Raw genomic sequence first — 9,921 nt, 5'->3', positions numbered from 1 at the left:
AGATGATTAGCCTGTTTTGTTTGCTCTGAGTGCTGCCAGATTTGTGTTCCTGCCCCCAAACAGTTGCCAGTATTGTTTTCAGGTTCATGCCTAGACAAAAAAAAAAAAACAAGAAAAAAACAAGAAAAAAACAGAGAGACAGAAAAGAAAAAAAAGTCTTGTTTATTACTGTGGTCGAGTAGCGCCCTCAACTGGTATTTCCTACAGCTTACACATTTGGACTTACAGGTTTTGACCAGTAATAATAATAATGTCATTCTGAGAGTTCACAGGGGACAATGTCAGACCTTGAAGTAAAGCCAAGACATTCCCTCTAAGTTTTCACAGTCTGTGTTCATGCAGTTGATGAAAATATATGTTTCCAAGGATACATTAAGACAAATTTTTCATAATATTTATTTATTAATTTATTTGTTTATGTTTACAGAGGGTAACTCAGTGAGCATTTGCCCTCATATCAGTAATCACGACATACTTTTACAGTAGGTTGCACATGTACTTAGTGTTGTCTTTAGAAACATACTTCTTGATGATGTATTCACGAGGGGTTGTGGGGATATGTGGACTTTTCTCTTAAAAAAATAAAAGAAGCACAGAAATACTATAATAGCTATACCAGTATTCTCCAACACAGTGACGTCTCTGCCAGGGCCAATTTAGCAGAAGCAAGTTTTATTGTATGTAGTAAAACTATGACATGTGCAGCAAGCGTACTGACATTTGTGCAAAACAAAGAATGTATGAATGGTTGCATGCGCCAAATATAAACAGTCCATGTGTTCAACACTGACATGGTGTGGTTTGAACGTGTAACTTCAGAATGTAGTCATCCTCCACAGCCCACTGGATGGCTTTGGAAAATGTGAAGGATATACATTTTCAACATTTAACTGTATTTTCACAACTTTTACAACATTTTCTGTTGACAAAGACCTCCCCATTGGCATTCACGCAACACCAAAGTAATTAAATGGTAGATTTCTGTCATTTCAAACATTTACTTCTTGCAATTTAAGCCCATAGAGTCACGCTGACAGATATTTTTAATTTATTACAGCAGCATTTTATTATCATGTAGAAAAACTGAGACATACTTTTGAAATTGGGCTTCTTTTTCTGATATTAGATGTTTAATTGATTATAAGTGTAGTTACATTTCTGTACACTGTGGCCCGCAATATAAAATAAGTTTGACATCCCTAGCTATACAGCTAATAACATTTAACGGGACCCAAAAAGATTAATATGCATATTTGTCAAATTGTCAGTTGCTGTAATGAAATATTATTTACTGTATTAAAAAAAGTCAAGATTTTCCTATAATAGAATGTAAAATGTTATTGAATTATCCAAGACCATGTCCCCATGTTGCAGTTGTAATTAAGAATTGTCTTTGATCCCCTTAAAAGTACAGCCAGTGGGTATAGTGTTTTATACTATGTCTGGTTTCTGTCAGAAGTTATGTTGTTTTTGTGTGCTTGTGCTGTCCTAATATTTGCTTTATATTCCGTATGTACTTCATGCAACAGAAATTTCCCCTTAGGGTGTTAAGGGGTCATTCATCAACAGCTCTCCAGTGTATATAAACAGTAAATGAGTTCTCTCACTCACTCACACACACACACACACACACACACACACACACACACACACACACACACACACACACACACACACACACACACACAGCATACCATTTATTTCAGTGGAGTAAACACTATGATTTTAGTCTCAGCTTTCCATTTCTCAGCTCTGGGAAATGTATTATAGTATCATTTTACAATAATTAACATACTTTTGAATGGCTGCATTCAACAGTTACTCCATTTAATAAAACTAGTCACATTTAATGAATCAGGTTGTATAGTCTTGTAGTTTGTAAGGTGCTATTTGATCAACTGGGACCTCCTAATGTGTAATTTCACTCATTGTATTAATCCCAGTAGTGATACAATGTAGCCACACATTTTTATTTTTTAATTTTTTTTGTGCACTAAAAGTCTGTTTTTTCACAGATGATCTGTGCCTGAGTTTGGCACTTGTCCATCTGATCACGATTTGTGTGACATGTGATTGAGTCATGAGTTATTTGGAAACCACTTGTGGTCTCAAATCAAACTTACACAAGTATGTTGTGAAAACTTGAAAACTTTCCAGTTCAATAAAATACTTTTCACACATAATTTTACTTCTTACTTCAGTTTAATTAACTATTATGACTTTACCGCAAAGTATCCAGGTATACAGTAAAAGATGTAAAAGCAAGGATTAGAAAAAAATCTACAGTATCAGCATCAGAAAACTTGTACTTGTAGTACTCATTATTCATATTAGTGGTTAATGTAAATGAGAAAGGGTGATTTTGATTGAGTCACAAGATGTCTGGAAACCATTTGTGGTTCCATTTCCAACTTTCACAAGTATTGTGTAAAAACTCCAAAAAAAAGGTCCATATACACAAAAACAGTCACTTTAGAAAAGAAGGAGACATGCTGTGTATTACACTTAAATCAGTTTCTTTCATTTGAACAGTATTATACTGTGACACCTACAGTAAGAGAATGTAATAAGTCTATACAGTCTATTACTCTTAATCGCAGATGAAGATGGAAAAAACATTAGGTAATTATGATAATTCTTCACCACTGTTCACAACAGACAACCTACTGAGGAAAAACTGACCAACTTAATGGACTTTACAATCGTGGAGGTGTCTTATATCCTTTTGGGGTGGTTGACATTTTAAAATTTAAACAAAATGAACTGGTGAGCGTAAATGCAGGAGTTACATTGGTTTTATTTATAAATATCTAAAGTCCAGTCCAGTTTACTGTGCCTGTGTGGTGAATGGTAAATGGACTGCGTCTTATATAGCACTTTTGTACTCTAGCTGAGCATTGAAATGTGCTTAGATAGAGCACTACTGTGATAGAGATCTACTGCATGCTGCTGTTTGATGCTCCAGGTGTGTAATAAATTCACAAGACAACCTTGTAGGAAGAGCAGGAAGCGGCAAACCAATAGCAGCTGTGTGAAACTATAGTGAGAGGTGTAAAATTTGTCATACATGAGAGGAATGCAGATCTCTATCGAAGTTGGCATCAGTCCAGCTGATGGGGTTTCTGTATTGTAAAACAAAAAATTGTCTATAATTGATATTAATAATCGTTTAATTTGAGTTATGGTTATTGACCAATTTTTCTAATTTTAATTCTTTATTGTTGCGTGTTATCCTGTGAAGTACTTTGCAACTGTGATGGCATGCCACACATGGTAAGCTCCACACCTCACCACCCGTTGATTCATCCATCCATCCATCCATTCGCTTCCGCTTATCCCTTTCAGGGTCGCGGGACCCGTTGATTCACTTTAGTTTAATTTACAGTCACTACTTTAATATATTCTACTTATTGTTCAATATTGTTTCTTTATTAAATGTATGTATTTTTCGATCACGCCTTCCAATGTTTATATGGCGTGCACACATATTAACCTTGCAAGGTCAAAGTTCTGTTTTATGTTATATTAATGCATCTTTCTTTGTTTGACTTACCTGGGGTTTGGCTTCTCCTCCTGTCTGGCAAAAGGTGTTTATCACTGACAGCCTAATTGGATAGAACCACATGCTTCATTGCCTGGGGGGTGGAGGGGGGGGGGGGGGGGGGGGGGGTTTCATGTTTGTTTAATTGTTTTGTATTAGTTGGTTATATGGCAGCCAGTTTGTTTTCCCCCGTGTGTGTCATTTGGTTTAGCTAAACCAGCAGGTTAGTTTATCTTATGTTTGTTTGAGGTTTTGTTAATTATTATCTTGAGTTTAGTCTATTGAGTTGACCTCTTTTATTGCTCTGCCTGTTTAAGTTTTGGCTTTGTTAAATATATCTTCATGTTTTTGGGTCAATAAAACCCCCTTTTTGAATTAAAACACCTGTGTCCTTTATGCTTTACTGCTTGGTCCCTGACAGTAACATTGTTTTGAAAGGTGCTATATATATATATATAAAATTATTATAGTACTTAAACTCTAATATAAATGGGAACACATACCGAAATATATTAGTTTAGTAGGAACAAGGGGAACATGCAAACTCTATAAACTGTTATAAAAATGTTACTTTGCCACAAAAAAAAACAAAAACAAACACCAAGCAAAACCACTTGTGATCATAATTACATGCAACTGTTTTGGTTCTTCCTTGGGTTCATATGGATGGGTCCTCTTGTGTCTGTGGTGCAGAAAGGATGGCAAAGGGATACTGAACTCATAATGTTGTTTCCTCTTTATTTTGGTACAAAAATCATCATCATCTACAGTGTTTAATGCAACTGCAACATTCAGGACTCCAGCTTAGGATTAGTTAATGAAAGACTAATATAACATAGGTTCTTACATCACAATGTTTTCAAACTCTTCCTTTATAAATTCTACTTCAAACCAATTGTGTGATCATATAGTGGCAGTAATATTTCATACAATACCTGACAAATAAGAGATGCTGCTTTTACTTTCTTTGACTAGCAACAACAAACCAATGTCTTTAATTTTGCTCGTATACAACACATGTATTGCCATTCTTTGTTATATGTAATGCAAATATTATTGCTGTTCTACAAAAACCTCATATCAGCATTTCGAGAACTAAGACCATTATTTTCACTTTATACTTGTGACCATACACTTCAAAATGGTTATCAGGCTGTAAATAGCGGTCCATAAGAACCAACATAGCCTTCTTTCCATGCAAATCCTTTTGTAAGAGCTAGAGCAAGTTTTTGTACAACATCAAATACAGCTTTTATTTAACAATGCCCACTTACTATACAAATCACATTACACAGCTGTCATCAGTAACGTGTTACGCAACGGCAACTTTCAGGTCTGTAAACAAGCATACAAGAAACCTTTAGTTTCTCCAGCTCCAGAATCCAAAATTAACCCTGTCAGGGCAATGGCTGCCCTCCATGGGGTTTTTTGTTTCCACAATTCATTGTATAAATGAAAACATATGGAAAGATAGCTGTAAATAACTCCATCCATTTTCTGCAACTCATCATGATTCGGGTTGTGTTTGCAGCAGTCTGAGCTGAGAAGCCCAGCCACCTCCTCCAGCTCATCCAGGGACACCAAGATGTGGGGAGATCTGGGTCTACCCCTGGGGTTCCGCTGAATAGGACTGCAATACCTGACTTAGCTGACTCAGCAGCATACTGTAAATAACAAATATGTGAAATCTTTACATCCAGTACAATACTGTGTATTGAGACTTTTTTAATTTACTTTTTTATTTTTTTATTTGTTTACAGCGCAGAAAATTATCAGAACATTTGTGGCAAAAATTCTTGGTTAATAAAATCAGCACTGATAGGCAGAAGGAGAACATGCAAATGCCATAAATTTATATAAAGATGTTGTTGTTCAACAAAAAGCAAGAAAAACTATGTGTGATTTAAGCAGCTATTGCAGAATTATATGCAACTGTTACAGTCCTTCTGAGGGTTTATGGTACATTATGGTGCCGAAAGGATGGTACAGTGACACTGGACTTTCTCTTACTTCCTTTTTATTCTTCTTCCTTCTTTATTATTCTAGCTATTTCTTCCTTTGTAGAAAGCAGAAATGAAATCCACACATGCAAAAAATGTTGTTGTTTTATAAAACGCAAGCAAAAGCAATTGTGATCATAGTCATAAGTATCTGTTTTTATTAGATCAGTGTATTACAGCGTATAATGGAAAAAATGTATCCCCTTGTTTTTAAATGTTCTTGGGGACTAGGGATCACAGTGTTGAAGCCTTGGTTGCGGCCCTGCTGAAGTAGGCTACTTAGTTGGAAGTGGCTACAAGAAACGCGTTTACGTTTCTCCCCTTATTGTTGCCATGGAATCAAAGATAGAGTTCTCTGACATCAGAGCTTTTGGTTGTCATATGATCTGATTCAGTTCCACTTTCTGCTTTGATGTCTCACCAGCAGGGTTAGTTGTCTCACAGCCTCATACAAATTTACGCAAAACACAACAAAACAAAAAACTTTTAGTAGCCTAACTAGAAAGAAACGTTTTAGAACCTAACATTAACATTAAGAGAGAATATAATAATAGGAGACACAGCGTTGGAAAACACAGAGAAGTTTAACAACCTGAAAAAGCTCAAGGACTCAAGCATTATGGAACTGCCACAGTCATCGGCAGCTAACACGTCTAAATCCTGCTGTGAAGCCGTAGCCTGGGCAGACGGGAACCAGCACCCACAGGAAAATAAATTGTCGGGAGCTACCTCGTTGGAAGATGCAGCAGAGTTGATCATCACGGAGAGGCACAAGGACTCTGCTGTTATGGAGCCACTGCAGGCACTTGATGCTGATGAGCCAAAGCCCAACTGTGAAGCTGCAGCCGGGGCAGGCGGGGACCAGCAGCTGTCAGAGACCATAACACGTCCCGAAGGTTTGTTACAAGAAAAAGTAGGTCCGAAAAACAGAGCAGAGTCTGAAGTTCATGAATCGGTTACAGACGCACCTGCTGTGGAACTGACATCATCATCAGCTGCGGCTGATAAATGTGCCTCCACCACATCAGACCAGAGCAAGCAGCACCTGGCGTTTGTCTGCGATGTGACCTTCATGGTGCTCAAAGACTGTGGAGCTATAGGTCCCCACACCGATACCAAGCAGGAGTGGGAAGCTCCCGTTGGATGCCTGGCGGCCCAGACAATGAACGGACTCCGCATCTCGTCGAAATTCTGTCCTGACAAGAAACTCGTTAAAAAAGTCTCCAAAGCGGTTTTAAAAGACCTAAAGAAGACATTCAGTCGTGAACAGCTTGAGTCTGTGCTAGTAATGCAGGATCCAGCCATGGAAATCGCAATCGTCAAGTCAATAAAATCCCACATGATAGAGATAGCTCCTCGCCATCAGAAAAGGAAAAAGTACCTGGGGATGCTTAAAAGCACACTGAAAGTCTTCATCTTCTTGTCATCCTTCTCGGTGGCTCTTGTCGTAATCGCGATCATTTTTTTCTGATGTCCATCTGCAGGAGAAGAAGGCCAACAGCAAGAGTCTATAAAAGGTCCGCATACTTATGGGCTACCTTTAAGGGTCTGGTTTGGAGTGTCACCCTCCTCATGGCAATCATTAAATATAAAAACTATTCCAGATGAGTTTTCAAATTTGCCAGTTATATATTTTTCATAAATCATGCCTGTTCATTATTTTATATTTTTATACTTCTGTTGAATATTGTAATATTGTATTAACATGGTATTCATCTATTATATTAATTATAGTTGTATCTATAGTAGAAGTCCCTGCTTGATCAGTTAAAAAAACAAAACAGAGAATTCTAAAAATCTTGAAAGTTTGGTATGACCACCTTTATTCTTCAACACAGTCTGGAGAGCGTTCTGGAATTATCTTAAGTAGTCATCAGGAATAATCCTTCAGTTTCCCAAAAGACATTTAAAGATCTTCTTTCGATGTGGGCTGCCTTTAGTAAGATTCTTTGTCTGCATGATCTCACACTGCTTCAGTATTGCGGGGTCTGGGCTCTGGGGAGGCCAGTCCATAACTAATGGTGCTCTGTTGTGTGTTTTTGCATCCAGGTATGTTTTTACTGTGTTTGGGATCATTGTCATCCAGAAAAATTAAGCTGTCGTGTATTATATGACTTCCAGATGGTATTGCTTGGTGGATAAAATTTTGATGATACTTTTCAGTGTTCATAATTTCATGAAATGCAGCCCCAAACCATGACAGAGCCTCCACTGTGCTTTAAGGTTGGCTGTACAACACTCACTGCTGTATCTCTCACTTGACTTTCTTTGTACATAGCCCTCACAAGTTGACCAAAAATTTTAAATTTGCTTTGATCACTTCATCAGACCTGGATTTTCAGCCCAGTTCCTGTGTAATTTGGCATACATTAGCTTTTTCTCACTGTTTTGCTCCCTAAGAACTGTCTCTTGACAGGCACCCTGCCACTAAGAGCATTTCTGTGAGGCTTCAGTTAACAGTACCTAGATCAACTCAAAGGCCAGATGTGTATTTCAGGTCTTTTTTCTGGCCTTTATAAATATTTTTTTCCTATTTCTTAAATACATACGTTTAGATACTGTTCATCTGCTGTAGACAGTTTTTAGAGGCCTGACATTCCAGTTTTCTTAATTCTTTACTGCACACCTTGCTGAGATATGCCTTTTTTGGCCAATATCTTTTTGTGAATTCCTTTTTGTTAGTTCAAAGATACTATTTTATGCCTGTGAGACCGGTTATCTTTGGAAGATTCAACTAAACAAATGGGAACAAACTGCCTAAATATAACACTTAAAATAGATTCTTTGCTAAGTTTCCTGTTACATAACATAACACTGATTGATCCCTTAGGTTTGGAGCTGTTTTTTTTTTTTTATCCTTGAGTGATTCATTGGTCAGTGATTAGTCAGTAAACAAAAAAGTTCCTCTGAAAATAGTCAGACACAAGTACTGGACTGAGAATGATTGCAAAAGCAGCCAATGTTCAAAGAAAATTGAAAAATCTTCAGAAAGCCTCAAGAACTGTTGCTCAAGACCACCAGAACAAAACAATATCTGGCTTTTCATAAATATAATAATATCTGCTTCTGCACAGTACTGCATGTCCTTTACTTTATGGGGTGTCCATTGTGAATTGAAACAACTAAATGATGGGGTATCAAATCTTTAACTAAAAGCAAATTTAAACTTCCGGTCAGTGGAAGTATCAAAATAAAAGCTTCCTGCAATGCTCGGCTCCTATGCAAAGTGTCAGTCAGGAACGCCGGGATCTGTACCCCTGAGACTGTGCCATTATGTGCAAAGATCCATTAAAAACACTGGAAAGAGTTACAACAACGTCTGCAACACGACAACATGACCATAACTCCACAACATTACTCGGTAGGTTTTTTTCACTGAGCAATTTGGAGAGACTATTGTCAGTGTTAGCTAACATTTACCGAGCATAGGTGAGCTTTTCTAAGTTGGGTACCTTGATTAACATGCATACGACGTAACTACAAGACCCATGCTTTTCTTCTGTGGTGGACGTTAGTCTTAGACCTCTTCATAAAGCACAATTTATTAATTTATTAACTATTTGAGTTCTACTGTACTAGGTCCTCCTGGGCTTTATAGTGATATCACATTTGTGGAGGTTTGACTACTAGCATCATGGAGTTTACTTTTAAAAGGAGGACATTAGTAGTTTCAAAAATAATTATGGCATCAATAAGGAAGTGATATTTGTGTACACATACACACATGTATATGTATATATGTATGTATGTATGTATGTGTGTATATATATATATATATATATATATTAGGGGTGCAACGATGCTCGTATCGATATTGAACCGTTCGATACGGTGCTTTCGGTTCGGGACGCATGTATGGAACAATACAAAATTTGTAATTTATTTTATCAACTTTCCTTCTGACGATGCTGTCTGTGTTGAGCGCTCAGTGAATCTACGTTCGACTACTCCGCCTAGGCTGCACTGTCGAGCGCAAATCCACTGAGCGTTCAACACAGACAGCATCGTCAGAAGGAAGAGCGCAGGGCAAGCTAGCGAGACAGAAGTTAAGCTCTCCTTGCAACATGGCAAATTGAACCTCCCGCACCCTCATTCAGATCTGGCGTTTGGAATTATTTTGGTTTTCATGTGACGTATGACCCTGAAGGTAAGCGAGTCATAGACTAGAGTAAAACAGTATGTTGGATGTGCCACGCAATGAGGGCGTCACCCGTCACTATGGCAACATAAACAAAACATAACTGTACAAACAGAACCCCGAACAGCCCCGACCCGCTACATAGCCCCCACCTAAGGGGTCAGTCGTCCCCGACGACCCCATTGCCCCACACAAAGTCCTGCAAATGTCCAGGTGCCTTCTTTTGGCGCACCGGCCGGTCA

The sequence above is a fragment of the Aulonocara stuartgranti genome (genome assembly GCF_965226115.1).
Source record: "Aulonocara stuartgranti genome assembly, chromosome: 13".
Classification (NCBI taxonomy): Eukaryota; Metazoa; Chordata; class Actinopteri; order Cichliformes; family Cichlidae; genus Aulonocara; species Aulonocara stuartgranti.
This window is presented reverse-complemented; position numbering follows the sequence as displayed.